Raw genomic sequence first — 22,071 nt, forward strand, 5'->3', positions numbered from 1 at the left:
TAAAAATATAATTTAGGAGTAAAAAATTAAACACTTAAACACCAAGAATGTATAATCCTCATTTATAAAATTAAAATAATCATGTATCATAAATGTGATTATAATCATAGGCTTTGGTGTCAGATCTGGAATCAAATCCTACTTCCTATATTTATATGTAGCATTCCTTATACTATGGTCTCATAGCCCCATCTACAAAGACCTATACCCCCACACATACCTAAGTGACCCAGACAACCTTAATTTCTAAGCTTTAACTTCTAATTATAATTTCTTAAATTCTAATTCATTTGATATTCACAAAAATCCACTAGTAAGTGTACTTTTTCCTGTGCCTACCAAAAAAATACTGCATAAGATTCTAAGAAGTAAATCCTTGACATGTACTATTCACCCCAATTTTATCCCAATTTTAACCACAATTATCCACATTATTACTCAAAACAAAAAGTTCTCAAAGAAGCCACAAAAGTGCTCTGCTTTTTTCTCTGGCAGAGGGTAGGAATAAAGCTATGAGATTATATTTTTCAGTCTATATGGTTTTGAGAAAAAATGCTGATTAGAAACCATAGGTTATGATATGATAGAGATATTTTTGCAAAGATAAAGCACTAAGGAAGAGAGAAAAGCTGTTTGGGGATCTATGAATCTCAATAGACTTCTCCAATCATTCTGCACCTATATTTAACTTGATAGGTAATATTTTAATGAGCAAACTAACAACTTTTAAAAGCTACATGAGGTAGGATCACACTAATATTAAATAAATACATATGCAAGTATAAAGTCATAACTACATTTTAAAAGGAAAACACAAATTTTCATATTAGTTTTCATTAGAAACATCCACTGAAAAAGGTTAAAAGTGAGTTTGTCTCAGCAACTTCATGAAGAGTACAATGGCATAAGACTCCAGGTAACAGAAAGGAATGAAATGGCAAAATGTGGTATACACATGAAAATAACTACGGAATAACAGATAGTTAAAAGTCCTTAGTAGTAGCAATATTATTACAAGTTCTCAGATTCTGGTACCCTATCCGGCAATGAAGGCAAGAAGTTAGAAAAAGATGTGGTTACAAATTAAAAATGATACACTAAGATAATCCATCGCTTTTAGTTTAAACCCTACAATTATTCACACTTATTTCATCAGAAGCCACTAAAAAGATATATGAAGATAGACAAAAGGTTCTGTGTACAGCCAGAACAGTCAACCAAAACAGCAGAGAATAAATTCACAAATAACATGGTGATTTAGTAGTCATTAGCCTAGCATTAAAAAAAAAACGGAGACTGGACTGAAAAATATGGGCAAGTTGAAGAGATATTACAAAGAAACTAACAGAAGAATTTGGCAGCAGTTATAGAAGAGGCAAAGAATAAGGAAAATGAGACTGCCACTTAGGACAGCATGGTTGATGGTGCCAATGATCATGAGGAAAAGGAAAGGGCTTTTATTATAAATAGAATGAGTTCTATCTTTGTCACTATAGAAGTTGTGCCTAGTGGAAAAAAAATAGAATACTAAGTTATATATAACACAATCTCAATTTTTTTTTTTTTTTTTGAGACAGTGTCTCGCTCTGTCGCCAGGCTGGAGTGCAGTGGCGCAATCTCAGCTCACTGCAACCTCCACCTCCTGGGTTCAAGCGATTCTCCTGCCTCAGCCTCTCAAGTAGCTAGGACTACAGGTGCACACCAACGCGCCCAGCTAATTTTGTATTTTTAGTAGAGATGGAGTTACAACATGTTGGCCAGGATGGTCTCGATCTTTTGACCTCGTGATCCGCCCGCCTTGGCCTCCCAAAGTGCTGGGATTACAGGCATAAGCCACCACACCCAGCCCTACAATCTCAATTTTTAAAAATAATATGAGAGTGCCTCTATATCAGAGGAACTCAAAACAGTCATAAGGTTTAGACAGTAGTAGGATTTTGGAAGCCTTTTTTTTTTTTATTTGCCAATATTTTTCAATTAACCATGAATACATAAAATTTCAAAAATTTAGTTAATAGTTTGCATTAATGTTTTAAAAGCTTATTTTTCCTGAATCCACATTAAAAAAATACATATGAAGAACAATGTTTTTAATTTTTCATGCTCAAGTTGTAAGAAACAGGACAAAGTCCTCCAATTACAAGATATTTGTAAATCAAAAAAGTATTCTCACAAAAACCACAGAATGTCATGGAAACACAAGGACAGCAGGGATTTTGGTGTTAAGTTTAAATTCCAGTTATAGCGCCTAGTATATAACCCTGAGCAACCAACTTTTAAGCTCCCTGTGTCTCAATTTCCTCATCTGTAAAAATATTACCACCTACCTTGAAAGTTTCCAGTCAAATAAAATGTAAAGTGTCTACACTGATCTGACAAAAGCATTACAATTATTAAATATAATCAAGTTTCCAAACCTTAAATCATCTTAAGTCTAAACTCATACTCATAGTGTGGCTCACAAAACAGCAGAATCAGAATGACCTGAAAGCTTGTTAAAAATGCAGACTCTCAGCCGGGTGCGGTGGCTCACACCTGTAATCCCAGCACTTTGGGAGGCCGAGGCGGGCGGATCAAGGAAATCAAGACCATCCTGGCCAACATGGTGAAACCCCTTCTCTACTAAAGGTCCCTAAAGTTGTTCACTTGATCTGTTTCAGAGTTCTGATACTGAGTGAAGAGCACCTGGTAGTTTACTCTTGATTCTTAATTATGAAGGACTCAAGAGACTAACAGAGATCATCTAATCTATAATAATTGCACCTCCAAAAGGCAACTTTTCAAACCTAAATAGAATTTTCACATTCATACATGCCTCAGTTTATCCACAATGACTGATTAAGAGAGAAGGTCCTATGTACATAACTCTCTCTTGTAAAACATGCCTTCAATAATTTGAGACATTCTGCAAATTATTAAGTTGCATAACAGTACAAACTAGCTACTAGTCTATATTTCTTCATGTTGTCAATGATGTCTCACCACAACCTTGTGAAAAGCCTTGATGAAGTTTAAAAATGGTGTCTCTGTCCCATGTTCCTGAGACAGCTATCTAGTAGCTCTGATGTAATACAGAAGTTTGTGAGGCATGACTACTGCTGAGGAAAACCATTTGGCTGCAACTACTCACCTTCTAGGTGCTTAAAATCAAGCTTTTAATAACCCATATTAGAATCTTAGCCATCAAAGACCTCCACCGGACAGGTCTACAGGCTTTCATTTTATAACCAGTTGCCCCTGATATTCTATACTAGTTGTTTACTGGTAAAATATTTTATAATCACAGGTGCCTATTCCTGTCTTTTTTCCTCTCCATGACTACTAACTGAATAAAACAGAAAATATGAGAGACAATTGTATATATGAAAAACTGTCAAACTAAAGAGCAATTCAAATTCCTTTTATTTGGAGAGATAAAAGTTGATATGAAGCGGATATGACACAGAGAAAGAACATCCACTAAATACTTAGTAGTATACAAAGAGTTAGACCATGACAAAGCTCCTAGAAGTTCAGCTCCTCTGAAGGGGTTTCTTAGACGACTTGAACCAGAATTTTCAATCTTATTTCTTATACAGTTGGGAACTCCTTCATTTATACTTGGCCTAAACTTCCCCTTGTCTGTATACTTATTTTTGCTCTCCACGCTTAAAACTGACTTGCCCTTAGCTATAAATAATGTACTTTGTTGCCCATTCATGCAGTGCTTTATTGTTTTCATTCTCTGATGTTTTTTCATTCATGTCCAAATGAGCACTGCCTTAGATTCTAAATATCCAGTGGAGAGCCCATATATGTACATTTTCCTTTGAACATCTAGAATAGTAACATTATCAATTAAGCACTTAACTGCTTTACGATATGCACAACAAAAACTATTCAGAGGCCACAAAAAGCTATGCCTACCACAAATTTAAAACCCATTAAAAATCAGGAATGTCAAAAGCATGTTAACTTTTTGGGTAAAGTGTATAAACTAGCTCTTCATGGTTGGCTAGGAAAGCTTAGAGAAAAAAAATCCTAAATATGAAAGGTGAGTCTGCCTTTAAGACAAAAGAGAAATATACTTGGTGGACCTAAAAAAGAAGGCCACTCCAGAAATTAAAAAGGCAATAAGCCAAGATTCAGACTATGACAAGGGAGACGATAAAACTAATGGTACAGAATTTTTAAATCCCTGAAGTTTAAGGGACTCTTTACAAGCAGGATAGTTTAGTAGTTGCCATGTACTACGCTCTGAAGCCAGGCTTCATTCTGGTGAGTTTAGAAATTTGTTTCACCTAGCTGAATCAGAAGTTAGCAAACTGATTTATGTAACAAAAAGGTTGTATATTAAAACGTTCCTCATGGGATGAAACAGAGGAAAAACTACCCACCCATCTGCGCTGCCTCACATGGATGTTTTGAGATTTAAATGAGATATTAATACAAGATGTCAGAATACTTATAAAAATCTTTGACACTTTATAAAAATATCAAAGATAAGCTATTACAATTTAGTATTATAAATAAATCAAACTTTTGTTCACTTGATTGTTAAAGATTGTAAAATGTCATGCTCAAATGACATGTTTTCCTATTTGCTATGAAGTTGACAGTAAAACTTTTGCCCCATCTCAGCAACCAGAGGGACTTTATTATATGCATCTCTGCAGACTTTTACCTTCAAGATTAATTTTGTATCTCTATTCCTTTCAGGCTTCATCTCAATTTCCATTTTTTAATCCTTTAGTATTATAAATAATTATGACAGACTCCTCAAATCTTTTAAAAATCAACCAGGATACAAATGATAAACCAATGCTCAAACCTGCAGCTTAATGGCACGATCAGCTTGCTAGTCCTCTAATATAGAAACCTTGGAATCATTTTTGGTAACTAATTCTCTAATCTCATAAATCCCCAAGACCTAACAATCTAACCTATGCAATATCACTTACACTTGCTTGCTATTCTTCATTCCCATTCCCTCTTACATGGACTACTACAATAGGTCTTTCCACAGCCAACTCATTTTACATGCTGCATTATCAATTCTTCTTAATGAGTATTAATGCACACCGTACCTTTATCTTTCAAACATTTTTCAAAGGTTTCCGACTGTCTTTGAAAAAGACTTAACTCCTCAGTCTGCCAAAGCTTGCCACATTTTGATACTAATCATATTTTATCTGTATTTTCTATGACCCAGTTTCTCTCTAGACACAGTAACCTATTTGCTCCAAATGCCTCATCCCTGCCTCTGTGTCTTTGATCATGCTGTCTCCCGTACTTGCAATATTCCCTACCTATTCTCACTGTCACCCTACCTACAAATCTCTACAGGGCTAAATATTGCCTATCCTTGAAGAAAAATCTCAAATGACACTATTTTCACTAGTTTTCTTCCTCCAAATTGAAAATTCTCTGATCCACCTCCATATTCCTATAGTAGCATATCTGTAACTCTTTTCACATACTTATCTGCATCTACCACCTGTCATTCTCTCAGTTTCTATGTGTGTAAGTTTCTCACTCTACTTATACATATATGTAAATATATATAATTCTACTACACAGGTGATACTGAAGTTTTTTAATTGAAAAATCCATTTTTCATAGGAAATGCTATAAGAAAGCCCAATAAATAAAATAGATTTTTAAAGGAGTCTACAGGGTTGAAACGAAGAAGGGCTGAGAGGGTAGCTAGAACCTCACATGCCCTCCTGAGCAGCCCCACAGGCAACTTCATTAAGCACAGAGATACAATACAGTGCACTAAACTACACATTCTCTTGGTAGCACAGATACACAAGAATTCCCTCTCTCCCACTCTTACTTTCTTTTCACATCATCTAGCCAAATGCCTGGCATATAATAGGAATTCAATAAACATTTCTTTTTTTTTTTTTTCTTGAGATAGGGTCTCACTCTATTGCCCAGGCCAAAGTACAGTGGTGCAATCTTGGCTCACTGCAACCTCCACCTCCCGGGTTCAAGCAATTCTCTTGCCTCTGCCTGACTAGCTGGGATTACAGGTGCAGGCCACCACGCCTGGCTAATTTTTGTATTTTTTTTAGTAGAGACCCAGTTTCACCATGTTGGTCAGGCTGGTCTCAAACTCGACCTCAGGTGATTCGCCCACCTTGGCCTCCCAAAGTGCTGGGATTATAGGCGTGAGCCATCATGCCAGGCCTCAATAAACATTTATTAAATGAATTAATGAATCAGTAGATGGAAGTGGATGGACAAATAAACAAGTGCCTAAACAAAAAGTAGGAGGACTTAGCAAAGGGACGTGGTAACAGCTAAAGAAATACTATATAAGAAAAGAACATGCCTTAAAAATAACTTTTATGGCTGAAGAGAGAGGTGGTACTCTATATAATTAAAAATTGAACACATTTTAAATAAAAATACCCCACAAATATGTGTGAGTTTACTATCAAAGAAAGAAGCTAAGACTAAAGAATTATTTACATGTATCATATTAAGATAAGTGAAATAATGGGATATCTGGCTAACATCTAAATTTAATTTATATTCAACACCTTAGAATTAAGAGATATAGTAAATTAAACTACAGTGAATAATTAAATTTCTTTAAAATGAATTCGATTTCACTGATATATATATGACTGTTAGGGAACAGTGTTCTGATTTTCTTTTTAAGATGTATTTCCTTCTTTCTCAAGTTACAAATGTAAAGTTCTGCAATTGTATTTAAAATCTTTTGGTGGTAGATGTGCACAAAAGAAATACCTCAACATAAATCACTATGGCACATAATGAACCCAAAAGGAATATCCATGTATCATTACAGGCAAGATGATAAGTTTGATAAAAACAAAATTTGACCTTTAATATATTTTTTACACTGGTTAATAAACATAAATGCAACAAGGCTTACATTCCATATATTTTTAAACTCCCCAGCATCCTTGGGGTCTGTCTGCAAAAGCAAGGGAGTATGCACATGACAGAGAAAAAAATTTTAAATAAAAGAAACATAATCCTGTGAGATTATTCCCTTTAAACAGAAGAGTGAAATCCAAATACTTTATTTTTCTACATCCAAAAAAGAACTTCGCAATTCTTTTTTTTTTTAAAAAAAGACATATATTTCATTAAAACACTGTTTGTCTATTTATCAGAGAATAATTCTGTATTCACGTTGTAATTACTATTTTTAAAAAATACTACATGCCTACTGAAATAATGAAACAGAATGTCAGTATGGTTATCTGTGAATGAAAAAATTATTTCCCTCTTTAGTTCTAGAGATTCCAAAATCTCAAACAAATGCATTACTTTTACAATCAGAGAAAGTTTAAAGTTATATAAATAGGTATGTATGCATGTGTACACGTGTGGATATGTGGATATGTGTGTATATCCCTCTAAATGGCCTGCTTATGTCTAGCTTATAGTTTTTACATTAAAAGCAGAACCTTTCTCATTTCCATAGAAATGAGAAAAAAAGGGGTATACTTATATTATTTAATAATGAGGAAAATAAGTTTAAATCTAATATAACATAGCAGTTAAAAGTCTGACTCTGGAGTCAGAAAGACCAAATCTAATCCCAGTTCTACCACTGAATAGCTAGATGACTCTGGAAAGTTATTTAATTTCTATTAAAGAAATTCTAAATTCTAAAAAAAAATTATCTACCATTAGTTTTATCGTCTCCTCGTTTTCTTGATCTAAAATTTGGCAATAGCCAGGCACAGTGGCTCACGCCTGTAATCCCAGCACTTTGGGAGGCCGAGGTAGAAGGATCACTTGAGGTCTAGAGTTCGAGACCAGACTGACCAACACAGTGAAACCCCGTCTCTACTAAAAATACAAAAAAAAAAAAAGTTATCCAGGTATGGTGGCGCATGCCTGTAGTCCCAGCTACTCAGGAGGCTGAGACAGGAGAATCACTTGAATCCAGGAGGTGGAGGTTGCAGTGAGCCAAGATCCCACCACTGCACTCCAGCCTGGGTGACAAAGTAAAACTCCAACTCAAAAAAAAAAAAATATTGGCAATAATATCATTCAACTAACAAGGTGTTAAATGAAATAATATATAGGAAGATGTTAGTGCACATTACCTATTTAGTGATGGAAGTGATATTTCCTCTTCCCACAACTCTGTGTAACCAAAATTCCTATCTATCCTTCATGTTTCAGCTTAAATGAACTCTCTTTGAGAAGCTTTAGTTCCCCCATTACACTATTTCATAATACCCTGTACATTTTCCTTCAGAGTCCTTATCACAATTTATAATTATTTATTTCCACAAATGTATACACAGTTCATGGCACACCACATGTACTTAGTAAATGTTGAATAAATGAATTTATGAGTGGAAAGAGGTTTATAATCTTTCCACTGGTATCATTAAATTCTGTCTCTACATAATCGGTGGGATCCTGATTGTAAATGTTACTGCCTATAATACAAATGGGGTATTTAAATTTCAATTTAGTTCCTCTAGAGACAACTACACTAGAGGGGGAAAAAAGAATATCACTAGTATTTCAGTCTACTTCTACATATTTAAAGTCACAATTATGGAATCACAATAATTCTCTATATTTTGTCCCACAATCTTCCATTTAATGAGTCCACTAAAATAAGGATTAAGAAAAATGTTGGTTCTTTCTTGGCTTTCAGTTTACCTGCTGAGTTTTAAGTCACCATCTGCTACAACTATGATTAAATTAGCTACTTATTGATAAATCGGGGCACTAGAAGATGACATTATATAAAAGCACTGGTTTTCCAAGTATGGTCTCTGGATCACCAACATCAACATCACCTGGGAATTTATTTGAAAGGCAAATTGTTGAGTTCACCCTTGATTTACTCAATCAGAAAGGCTGGAGATGAGACCCAGCAGTTTTATGGTTCAGCAAGGCTCTCAGGTGATTCTAATGCACACTAAAGTTTGGGAACCATTGCACTGGAAGATTCATTTTTTTAAGTCATAGGTTGTTTCACTGGTTTTCATCAATTTGCTGCTCTTTATATTTCATCATTAAAATTACATTATTTCAATATAGTCTCTAAAATACTCTGAAGTCTGACAAACAGGTCATCTGTCAGAATATAAGAAAGGCAACCAAACAATGATTGCTTAACATACAATTCCATCCACTGCATAATCAGTTCATGTTGTCAATGTTCTCTTTTATTCAAAATTAATTCTTTTTACATCTCCTTTTAAATAAAAAGATCTTTGCTTCAGAAAAACGAATTTCAAGTAAAATTGGGAAGTGACTCAAATAAGCAATTACTGTTTTCAAAGGTTTTATTAGTCACAGGAAAAAAAATTACCAGAGCCAAAAATATAATTTAAAGTAGTATTGCCACTATACGTAAAGATACATACAATTAAGTCTAAAGTTTTTATACACAAAACTGTAAACTGCAAGAATACAGTTTACTACAAAAAAGTATTTCTGAGAAAGGAGAAATAAAATTGATATTTCTAATAGAATTAGAATGTAGCCCTGAGATTAAGGATTTTGTGTTTGTTTTATTCACTGCTATGTCTCCAGAGCCTAGAACGGTACATAGTACACAGTAGGCACCCACTTGGTATTTGTGAATGAATAAACAAAAAACATTTGTATATAATAATCTTCTAGATTAAATGTGGTCTGCCCAACAGGTGCTAGTCTAAAAACTATTTCAAGTACACAATAAAATACAAGGAATTTGCACCAGAATGTAAATCAATTACATTAGGTAATTTGTAATACACACCATTTAATTTCTGCTTTTATCACAAGAAAACTATTTCAACAAAGGAAGCAGGGAATTGGTTTACATTTTGGCTCAAGCTACTTTCTCACAGAAGACCAATAATAGTCACAAACTTGCTGAGTAACACTGCTTTAGACCAAATGTTGAGAGTACAAATGAGAGGGAAAAATTGGGCGATGAAAACTTCAAAGCAAATAATAATTTCTAAAAATAATTTCTGGCTGCTAAGATGTGGTCATAATCATATTACTATGCCTTTTAAAGGAAGCTTATAAAACACATAAAAACAACAAAAAATTTTAAGGATAAGCTCTTTTTGTCAGCTAAATGCCAGGTTCTAATCAGGAAATTTAAGATATCCCAGTAGTGTCTAAATGAATGAAGTCTTTACATTTTCAGACTGATTTATAATAGCTCAGGGGTCCCCAATCCCCAGTTCCAGTTCGTGGCCTGTTGGGAACCAGGCTGCACAGCAAGAGCGAACATTACCACCTCAGCTCTACCTCATGTCAGATCAGTAGCAGCATTAGATTCTCCGACCCTATTGTGAACTGCACATGCGAAGGATCTAAGTTCTGCGCTCCTTGAGAATCTAATGCCTGATGATGTGAGGTGTAACAGTTGCATCCCAAAACCATACTCCTCATGTCCCCACCCCACCAACCCAGGTCTGTGGAAAAAAATGCCTTCCAGGAAACTGGTCCCTGGTGCCAAAATGGTTGAGGACCACTGTAATAGCTGGTCACAGAAACTAAGACACATACAAAAAAATTATGCTCTAAATTAGTGAAAACACTTCAAGTATACAACTCACTCATCACTTCGGCCACTCCCACAAAGACTGCCCTCCTACACTATACTAACCCATCAAGATCACAACTTCCTATGCATTCTACTAAATTCAACACCTACCAGGCATACTTACGTACCAGGCGCTGTAAAACATGAAATTTAAAACAATCCCCATAATCAAGGAGCTTATGGTGAGGAAGAGAGAAAAATAAAAAGATCACTGTAACATAGTAAAATGAGGACTTAAAAGAGTATTATAAGTTACCACAGCACACAGAAAGGAAACTGAGTGGAGATGTCAAAGAAGACTTCCAGGACGATGAGATTTCCAAGGTGATACTTGTATTTTCTGTTACATTTTCTGTTCCTCCAGCTCTCTTAATTACTACTTCTACTCTACCTAGTTTTATACGTCACTAAAATCTCCAATCCTTTCTCCCTCCCCATTTTTCTCCAAATTGATCAACTCCATACTTTCTATTCTATCCCTCCCAACCAGCCCAAACTTAGTGATCAGAACCTCCAACATCTCAAATTTCAATAGCTTTCTGCCACATCTGCCCTTCAAATACCTAAATTAACCCAATTATCTTTCTTTCCCAGCCCTATGCCCAGCTGCTGAGCACTTCGAAAAAGAGAAATACAGCCTGTTAGAGGCCTTATAAGCTGACTAAGCTCAGCTGAGTCATTGACAACTTAGGCAACAATTAGTATACTCCTAATTAGCTTTCTGTCCCTAATTTTACCGCTGACATAACAAACATTTACCACTCTCTTCAAACTCCCCTACCTCAAACCTTTGCCATCCCAACCAGCTGTCTTGCCTACTTCCTTAAAATGACATGAATGGTAATTAGACACAGCTGAAAATAAATATTACCTGAACTTTTTTATAAGCAAAAAAAGTGTATTGAACTACAGCAATCTAACTAAAAATCCTAACAGTATTTCATTGAGAAAAGAGTCAGTCCCAAAGGACTTACAAATAACCTTTGATCGTCTACCTGACAATTTCAGCCTTAGAAAATACAATAAAAAATCTGAACCAAGGAGTAAGCAAACCCCTCTCAAAATTATTATGTTTATGCACCAAAGATCAAGTAGTTTTTTTCAGAAAAGAAAGTGTATCAAGTTTTCCTAGTTTATGAACTCTTATTATAGATACAAATCTAATAAATTTGATTACTATACTGTTGTAGACTGGAAGCAACATTCAAAAGGAAAGAAGGTGAAACATTGCTGGAGTCTGGCATGACAGCAACAAAATTACCAGCCAAGGGGAGAGAAAACAAAAACTATAAAAATAAATCTATAAATTCAAACAAAATTACAGATTGGGACTATTTATCCTAGAAACAAAGTACATTTTATGCTTCTATGATTCACTAGGACATCACTGTATTACAAGTAGAGTACTATGGAGCAACTGTACCTAGTATTCTGTTTACAAGTAGTCATGAATATTCATAATCTACTGTAGAAATAATTTCTTTAAAATAGAACCATTTGATCACTTAGATCATATATTTATGAAATAAAGAATACATTAAATAGCTTTATTCTTTATTATATTGCATAGATATCTACATATACAATTCTATTAGAATGCAGTTTTATATATCTATAAAAAAATTAAACTGGTCATTTATTTCCAGCTATGACTACCATTCAAAATTAAGACAATAACTGCATGATTTAAAATTGAGGGAATAGTTTGGCTGATTTTTACATACTGCAGTCACAGCACAATTCTACATTCTAGCAAGAAAAATATTAAAGAAAACTGAGAAGTTCTTCAGAGTCTCTAATAGTACAGTAGTTAACCAGCCCACTCATTAGTCGTTTTTACTGTTTCTCTCCAGCGTTGTTTCAAATAAACTTTCTAAATGTGAAATGATTTCATTAATCAACTTTAAAAGTAAAATGAATTGCACAGACCAATGTCTGAAATCTGAGTACACAGCAAAAAGCAGAAAAAGAAAAGAAAAATGAAACTACTTAAAATTTGCACTTAGAATTTGTTTTGGAACTTGATAAAATGATTCCTAAAAATTCATCTGGAAAAATAAAAATACGAAAAGAGTAAAAAATATTTTAAAAAGAAAAGTTATGCAGATGGATTTGAACTATAATACTAACTATTAAAACATATCAAGAAGCTATAATAACTAAAATAATGCAGTACTGGCAAAGGAATAGACTACTCAACGGAACAAAGCAGAAAAGTTTAAAATAATTTATTATCTGATAAAGGTAGTATTTCAATTCTGAGGAGAAATGAAGGCTTATATAATTTGAGATGGTAAGTACACTGGCAAATCAATTTGAAGAAAAATTATTCTAACTTAGAACCCTCCCTGACATCATAAAACAAAACAATGGATTAAATATTAAACCACAGAAACTAAAAACATGAAATGTAAGTGCATGAAGACATGTATCAAAATCAAGGGTAGGACATTCTGTCAAAGACAGAAGCAATAAGATATATAAGACTGATTAAACTATATGAGCAATGAAAACTCTTATTTTTTTTTTCTAATCACTATATACAAACCTTAAGGAAACCTCAAGATTTAGGGGCTGGCGGGGAAAACAGGGAAAATGCCAAATATAATCAACTAAAGGTCAGTGCCTTGAGTATATCAAAGGTCCTTAATAGGAAAAAAAAAAAAACAGTAGAATTATACTAAGAATACAGACAAGCACAAAAGAAGAAATAAAAATGGCCAAAGTATTTTCAAGCTCAGTTGTCAAAGAAAAGCTGAAAAACAACGCAATATTTTTACTGTTAAAAATTGTCAGGGAAGATGGAGGGAGGTGCTCTCATAACTTGATAGAAATACGTTAGTTCAACTTTCCTGTAGGAAAAATTAGGAAGTTAGTATCAAAAAAGTCTTTAGACTCAAAAATTCCTCCATGACTTTCAAATAGTAGGTATCAAGATTCCATTATATCATTTTTAATAATAGTGGAAAAACTGGACATAACCTAATTACTTAACAGCAGGGGATTAAAAATAATATGATAGATATACACACAATGAAATAAAAAGATCTGATAACACAGTTGTTCACAATATAGTAGGTGAAAGGAAAAAAGGACAGTTACCAAAAAAGCACAGTAATGACTAAAAATTACTAGGAACATAATAAAAAATTAAGTCACACACAAATGTACACACCCCAAAGTGTATGCCTGGCTTGGAAAGGAATCATAGATGCTTTTATGATCTTCTTTTTTGCTTATCTGTGTGAGGATCTCATTACTTCTACTGCCGCTGCTAACTCATTCAGGGATTGTCTCAGTTTCCTTGGATAATAAGGGGCTTCACTGCATTTAAGGCTTCCTGATTTATTCAAACAGTAACTACACAAATGCACGCACACACACACACAGTCTCCTATATATTGCTATGCAGAGATCTCTAGACACATTTAAAAAAAGAAAAAAAAGGTTTTAGGCCAGGTGTGGTGGGTCACCCCTGTATTCCCAGTACTTTGGGAGGCTGAGGCAGGAGGATCGCTTGAGGCTAGGGTTTATAGTGCAGCTTATAAAGATAATGCTGTGTATTTATCAACATGGAAAAAGTCCTGTGATATATATTAAGTAAAAACCCAAGTTACACAGTAGTAATTATGATATGGGCTTTTGGTATTTTTTAATTGTTTGTATGCATTGGAAAGAAACGGGAAAGATAAATACCAAAGCCTTAATAGCACTGAGGTTTTTTTGGAGACACTTTAGCCTGTCACCCAGGCTAAAGTGCAGTGGAGCGATCACAGGTCACTGCAGACTCAACCACTTGGGCTTAAGCAATCCTTCCACCTCAGCCTCCCAAGCATCAGGAGCCACAGGAGCATGCCAAAAGGCCTGGCTTTTTTTTTTTTTTTTTTTTAGAGATAGGGTACCACTGTGTTGCACAGACTGGTCTTAAACTCCTGGGCTCAAGCAATCCTCCTGCCTCAGCCTCCCAAAGTACTGGAATTACAGGCATGAGCCACCATGCCCAGCTCCAACAAGCACTTTAATTTAATTTAATAATTAAGGTGTTAATTATGAACTTTCTGTATTTTCTGATTTTTTCCTTTTCAGAAAATAATATAAACTGTCTGTATGAGGAAATATTAAAAATACTTCATTTATTATAGAATAAAATGTTGATATAACAGTTCCCCTACCCATAAAATTTCCAGGGTTTTTCACTGGGGGTGGGGGTTGTTCCTAAAATATAAAATCCACCAATACAGAAAGAAGTGAACCAAGATCTTGCAGCTCCAAAACTAGTCTTCTCCACTGTATCATGCTACCTTAATCACTCAGATGTAGCGTTTTCTTTGTATCAATTTGCCTTTTGAAATATTTATATTTAATTACAAATTCCAGATAAGTGAAGTTTTATTTCCATTAAAAATAAACATTAACTATGTTCACATACTTCTAAAGGATTAGAGATATATAAAAGACATTGATACGCACAAATTCTAAATTGGAAGAGGCAGAATAAAAAATACTATCGGTGCTTGACTTAGAAATGGGTTGTATTCCAAGTCTGAATGTTTGGAAAGTAATTCCAACCAAAAAGAGTGTTATTTTTGTTGAATAAATAAATATTAATTGATTGCCAGGCCAACCCCAAAAATTTAATTTCCCCCCGTTTCCCTATTAAACACACATTACTGACCAGTGTAATACAGGAATAGAGAGAAAGCCATGAAAGGCTAATAGGACTCTACCAGCCATGGCAAAAACTGGTTGTAACGTAGTTGGTTAAGACACAGAAACCTATGAAACCTATGTAAGAAGAAGAAAGCAGTCAAAGATAATAGATTAAGGATTAGTTCTCACTCCTCTTCTCTAGAAAAGTGGTTGTGTACTCTATTCTGTCACGGGAAAAAAATGTTATGCCAATTAGAAAACTTTCTAATGACTACAACAACATTTTTTTCAAAGGCATATGGTATTTCACAGCTAAGGTTTTTTTTAAAATCTACATAGATGTCCAAAAAAGATATATTTGCAAAAGATGGCATACTCATCTGAATATACATTTTTGATATATTTTAGTATATTAAAAACACACATACATATACACACATATATGTTAATATATGTTAACATCTTAAAACACATCAAAATATATCAATTCTCATTTCTTTTTTTTTTCTTTTTTTGAGACAGAGTCTCACTCTGTCACCCAGGCCGGAGTGCAGTGGCGCAATCTCAGCTCACTGCAACTTCCACCCACCAGGATCAAGCGATTCTCCTGCCTCAGCCTCCTAAGTAGCTGGGATTAAAGGCGTGTGCCACCACGCCTGGCTAATGTTTATTTTTTTTTTTAATAGAGACAGGGTTTCACCATGGTGGCCAGGCTGGTCTCGAACTCCTGACTGACCTCAAGTGATCTGCCCACCTCAGCGTCCCAAAGTGCTGGGATTATAGGCGTGAGCCACCTCGCCTGGCCCAATTCTCATTTCTTTGGCTGTAATGTAAAAGTGTCCATCAGTCTCACATCTAGAGATAATCAAAACTGTGCTTTGGTAAACTTAACTATCATGGGACTTCAGAACCAGCAAAAAGTCAAAATCAACAAAATTTATTCCTCTATATTAAGAATTCACTACTCTTTTCTAAAATTACACTCACCTTTTTTAATTTACAGAATTTACTGTAACGAGGCAAATCAATATATAATCATAGGCATCAAATATTAATTTCCTATCTAAAACTACTAACCACTCTCTGATATATTTTTAGTAATGAAGAATCCATTTTTTTTTTTTTTTGAGACGGAGTCTCACTCTGTCACTCAGGCTGGAGTGCAGTGGCACGATCTCAGCTCACTGCAAGCTCCGCCTCCTGCGTTCATGCCATTCTCCAGCCTCGGCCTCCCGAGTAGCTGGGACTACAGGCACCTGCCACCACGCCTGGCTAATATTTTTGTATTTTTAGTAGAGACGGGGTTTCACCATGTTAGCCAGGATGGTCTCAATCTCCTGACCTTGTGATCCGCCTGCCTCGGCCTCCCAAAGTGCTCGGATTATAGGCGTGAGTCACCGTGCCCGGTCAAGAATCCATTTTTATCTAGTACCTTTTTTATTTTTTATTTTTTGAGACAGTCTCACTCTGTTACCCAAGCTGGAGAACAGTGGCAGGATCATGGTTCACTGCAGCCCTAACCTCCTAGGTGCAAATGATCCTCCTGCCTCAGCCTCCCAAGTAGCTGGGACTACAGGGCCCAGATAACTGCTTTTAATTTTATTTTCTGTAGAGACAGCATCTCAAGTATGTTGCCCGGGCTAGTCTCAAAACTCCTGGCCTCAAGAGATCCCCCGACTTCAGCCCCTCAAAGTGCTGGGATTACAGACACGAGCCACCACACCCGGTCCCCCTTTTCTAAAGATTAATTTTGAAGCTGGTACATTTAAACTAACAAGTTTTCAAAATCTCACCATAATAAAAATAATGAATTGACAGAATACTACATAACATTGCTAATTTTACAGCTACCAGAAATTTTGTAAATCTAGCTACATAAAAATGAGAACCTAAAACTCACAATGACATTACATATTCAATTACACACGCTGACATGATAATCAAGTGTAATACATTCGGAGCTACAGTCATAGGATTTTTCAGAAAGACTAAGAGTATATATATATATATAAATACATTCACAAAAGAACATTTTTAAGAAACTGAACACATTTATTATTCATACTTTCTAAAAAATGGAACATAAATGTAATATTAAACTTCTCAATCAAATCTGACTTGCCAAAGTAGCCAAAAATTAACATCTTCAAAGCTATAAAGAACTGTGGGACAATGACAACTTAAAAAAGAGACAGGAAAAAAGTAATCAATGACTGTGTTAAAATCAAATATAAAAACAGGTTATAACATGTAAAATGTATTTTTCCCAATCTCAATAAAAATGTAACACATGCAACCCAGAAAAGAAGCATTCTATAAATAATTTGTATTTACTATATTTCTTCTGTGCTGCCCAATATGGTAGCTATTTGCTAAGTTTATGGCTAAACTTAAATTAAATAAAATCTACAATTCAGTTGCTCAGCTGCCTGGCTTCTTTAATACACTCAATAGGTACACGTGGCTAGTGGCTATCACACCGGACAAAAAGGAAATAAAATTTCTATCACTGTGGAAAGTTCTACAGCATGCTATAATGTAGACAAATCATTTCTTCTCTATAATTATGAAATTCTTCACATTAAATTGCAAATATTTCCCCCTACACTTGAATTACTTTTTATAAACTCCTTAATCAGTATGTTGATGATAATATTTATTTTTTAAAAAGATAGTGGTAACAACAGCACAATGTTTATCATCTGCCAGGAACTATACTATGTGTTTTAATTCAATCATCTCATTTAATCTTCGTACTAACCCTGTGAGGTAGATACAAGTTCACAATCTCTTATCTGAAATATGTATTGCAGAATAAAAAGTTTTCAGATTTTTGAAAGTTAATACTGTACATAAATCACATAATACTTTCAGCAGAGTCTAGAGAAGCATTCAGGAACATGGTGAAACGTATGACTATTCACTCTAAAAATAAAAAAAAGACTATAAATAGCTATGTATCAATTATAGCCTGGATCTACCATCAGATTAGTTCAGAACAGGGATTACCACTCTCCAGTGTGATAATCAGGAATTATACTGCAATTTTAGGCTGATGGATCTGTGAATTTTTACCTATTTTTCTCCATATAACTAAGGATTTTCATCACAAAACTACTCAAATAACTTCATCTACCTGAATTTCAAGAATTCATTTCTATAAGTAAGCAAGACACTTTTTTCCCTGGTAATTACACATATAATCCTAAACTGAAAGTTCTAGTTATTACCTTCTCATGAGAGAACTGATAGTAATATTTAAATAAAAACATCAATTATTTTATGTAGCCACATTTATAAAATAACATTTTTTAACACAAGCACTTAATTTCACTGGATCTAGAAACTTAAACATTTCCTATTTCATTTCTGAAAGGAAAAAAGACTTTCCATTATGCGGTGTTTTTATGTTCTCAATCTGCTTTTATATATATTCTCACTTTCAGGAAATCTGCCTTTATACATATTCTCACTTACATTACAATTTGAAAATATTCCTAATTACTATTATAGTTATAAACTAAAGTATATCTTAAAATATCCCAAACAGATGCATTTCACAAAAAGTAAATGGATAAGTTTACCACATATTTTAGTGTAATTTAAATATTAGGAATTAAGATCAATTATTATTTAACAGTGATAAAACACAAAAGTAGGATAGACATTTAAATATTCAAATAATATGGCCATATTTATATCCAAAATTATGAAATAACACAAATACGAGCATCTAATAAGGAGTATATAGTAAGTATATAATTTCTATGAAAAAATTATACTTTCTTTTGGTTACTGATATGCCCTTGCTGAAAAAGATCTGTTGTTAGATATAAGAAACTGCAACAAATGCTATGACAATATAAAAATGACAGGCTGGGCACAGAGGTTTATGCTTCTAACCCCAACACTTTGGGAGGCCAAGGTGGGAGGATCACTTGAGCCCAGAAGTTCAAGACCAGCCTGAGCAACATGGCAAAATCCTGCCTCTACAAAACAACACAAAAATCAGCCAGGTGTGGTGGCCCACCCCTGTAGTTCCAGCTACTTGTTGAGGCAGGAGGATCACCTGGACCTTGTTACTAATAACTGAGCAATCAACTGAAAAAACATTTAGCTTTCACATTTTATTTCATTATAGCACAGTAGTCACACATAAACTGTTGAAAGTTATTTATAAACTAAATTTTGTAAATCAAAATAAAAAGTTTATTAACTGAAATGTAGTTTAGCGTAAGTGTCTACAGCACGGAATCTGGAGTCAGACTTCCTGGCATTAATCCAGAATTTGCCACTGACTATAGGATAATATTTGGTGAGTTACTCAACCTTTGTGTCTCTATTCTTTCATCTATAAAAGGGGAATAATAGCATCTACCCTCACAGGGTTGTGTGAGGATGAAATGAAATGGCATATGGAAGTACTCAAGAGAGCGCCTGGTACACAGCATGCTCTATACAAGCATTCATTATTATCACTGATATCATTAAAGCACCCTTGGAATTATAGTATGTTCGTACTTTTTACCTTCAGGAGTTTTTCTTTCTCCCAGTTTCCTGTAAAACTTAAATGAACCAGGGAAACAATATTTGAAGGAAGCCTGTGTTAGCTTAAAAACCCATCTACTAAAAATTCAGAGACTATACATATCAGGGCTCTCTAAAGTCAGATGAAGGGGGCACACATTCTTTCACAGCTCATATCTTCATAATACTTAAAAAATAGTCAAATGATACCATTTCACATATAAAACAAAGCTCTAGTATACTGCAGCAATGAATAAATGGTCATTGCTATTTATCCCAAACACTCTCAGGAGAAGAAGCAAATCTTACTGAGAAAATTATTAGTTCAGTTTTGGACATTCTAAATTTGAGGTGCTCACAGAACACTTAACAGACATTCCAGGAAGCGCGCAGAACTACAGACCTAAACGTAGGTAGCTTATCCTCAGAAGAGTTCCTCATTCCCTCCTTTGTACTACCATGGAATTTTTCGCATCCTATTTCATTACAAATATTTGTCTCCTTCTATACTGCTAGAGTATATGCCTCTTGAAGGCATTCAGTTCCTGCCATCTAATAAGGACTCAGTGAATGACTTTTAGCTGGGCACAGTGGCACATGCCTGTAGTCCAAGCTACTCGGGAGACAGGGGCAGGAGGGTCACTTGTGCCTAGGAGTTTGAAACCAGCCTGGGCAACATAGAGACCCCATCTCAAAAATACAAAGGTAATTTTTTAAAATGCAAAAATTGCAGAACTGTACAATTTTAAAAATGTATTTTATTGTATATAAGAAAATTCTGATTAAAATTTTTTTAATTTGTGGATGTTAGATAAGGATGAAATTTTCATTTGGAAGAATTCTTACAATATAAAAGTAACATGTAAACAAGATTTTTTCAATGTTATTGCTATTTATCCCAAAAACTCCCAATTTTTAAAAACATGGTAACATTATAATTACTAAGCACTACTGAGCTGTGAAATCTGGCATCATTACCACCAGGCCTGTAACTCTGAAAAAGTACATGACAAGGCAAGAAATATATAAATGGGTAAAGTAAGGAAGAACTCAGTGAAGATTCTCAAAGTGCATTTAAATTAATTAAAATTCTTAAGAAGTTTGTTAAAATACCTGTAATGTGAACTGAAAAGATTTCACTTTCAAATTTACAGGCTGCTTGAGTTCAATAACCTAAAAATGAAAAACCTCTGGACCATTCCAATACAGGTTATTCAAAGGAGCTGTGATAAAGAGCATATAGCAAATGCACTCAGTTATATGCAGTAGGTAAGGCACAACTGCTATCATCCCAACCCACTAACACTTGTTAGACTACTAATCCTTTCCTTTGAAATCTGTAAGAAGGGGCCGGGTGCGGTGGCTGAAGCCTGTAATCCCAGCACTTTGGGAGGCCAAAGCAGGTGGATCACTTGAAGTCAGGAGTTCAAGACCAGCCTGGCCAACATGGTGAAACCCCATCTCTACTAAAAATACAAAAATTAGCCTGGCATGGTAGCGCATGCCTGTATTCCCATCTACTTGGGAGGCTGAGGCAGGAAAATCACTTGAGGCCGGGAGGCGGAGGTTGCAGTGAGCAGAGATCAGGCAACTGCACTCCAGCACCTGAGCAACAAAGCTAGATTCCTTTCAAAAAAAACAACAACAACGCAACTTCTGTTAAGAATGCTTCACTGGTGGTATTTACCACCCAAATTCAAAATATGGTAAGTTCTTCAAGGCTCTAATACTAGGACAGATTGGTTGCCAGTTCTAGATTTAATAGCAGATCATGACTATTTCATTTGTGCTTGACAACCAGATAACTTTCAGTGAAACCATTCCCCAGAAATGACGCTACAATATTGTTACTTATTTAGAGACCAGGGAGCCAAAAGAACAACAACTCATTAATAGTGAATGGATGGGGAAGACAGCAGCAGAGGATTGAAAAGTAGCAATATAAACAGGCTTAGAACTATGAACAGCAGCAGTAAAGTAGGGATTCACAGAATGAAATTACTGTAACACAAAATAAACATAGCAGCATAAGTCCACACTTTCTCATTTGAAATATACATAAGCAAGAATTAAATGTATAATGAGTCTAATTTTATACAATCAAAAGCCTAAAAATCTTATAACAATAGAAATACCGGTAAACTTAAAAAGATTCTCCCAATTTTGGCCCTATTTCCCTGTTCTATAAAGAAATTCCTAAGGGGGAAAAAAATAACTTCAGACTACAAATGATGAACGTAACTATTAGGAGTGGCCTCTCTATGAGGTCTGAAATAGAAGGAAAATGTACATTTCTTCCAGAGCTGTAGCCAACAATAACTTTTGCATTCCGAATTCAGCTTAGGTACATTGGT

General features: G+C 34.8%; 2 protein-coding genes across 9 annotated transcripts in view; one reads left to right on the top strand and one right to left on the bottom strand.

Moving 5' to 3' along the window:
• The window catches only part of SUPT3H (SPT3 homolog, SAGA and STAGA complex component), a 541,480-nt gene that overhangs the window by 504,119 nt on the left and 15,290 nt on the right, over positions 1-22,071 (bottom strand).
• RUNX2 (RUNX family transcription factor 2) overlaps positions 1-22,071 on the top strand; it is a 339,669-nt gene that overhangs the window by 13,009 nt on the left and 304,589 nt on the right. The gene's annotated exons all lie outside the window — the stretch shown is intronic.

The sequence above is a fragment of the Pongo abelii genome, chromosome 5 (assembly GCF_028885655.2).
Source record: "Pongo abelii isolate AG06213 chromosome 5, NHGRI_mPonAbe1-v2.0_pri, whole genome shotgun sequence".
NCBI lineage: Eukaryota > Metazoa > Chordata > Mammalia > Primates > Hominidae > Pongo > Pongo abelii.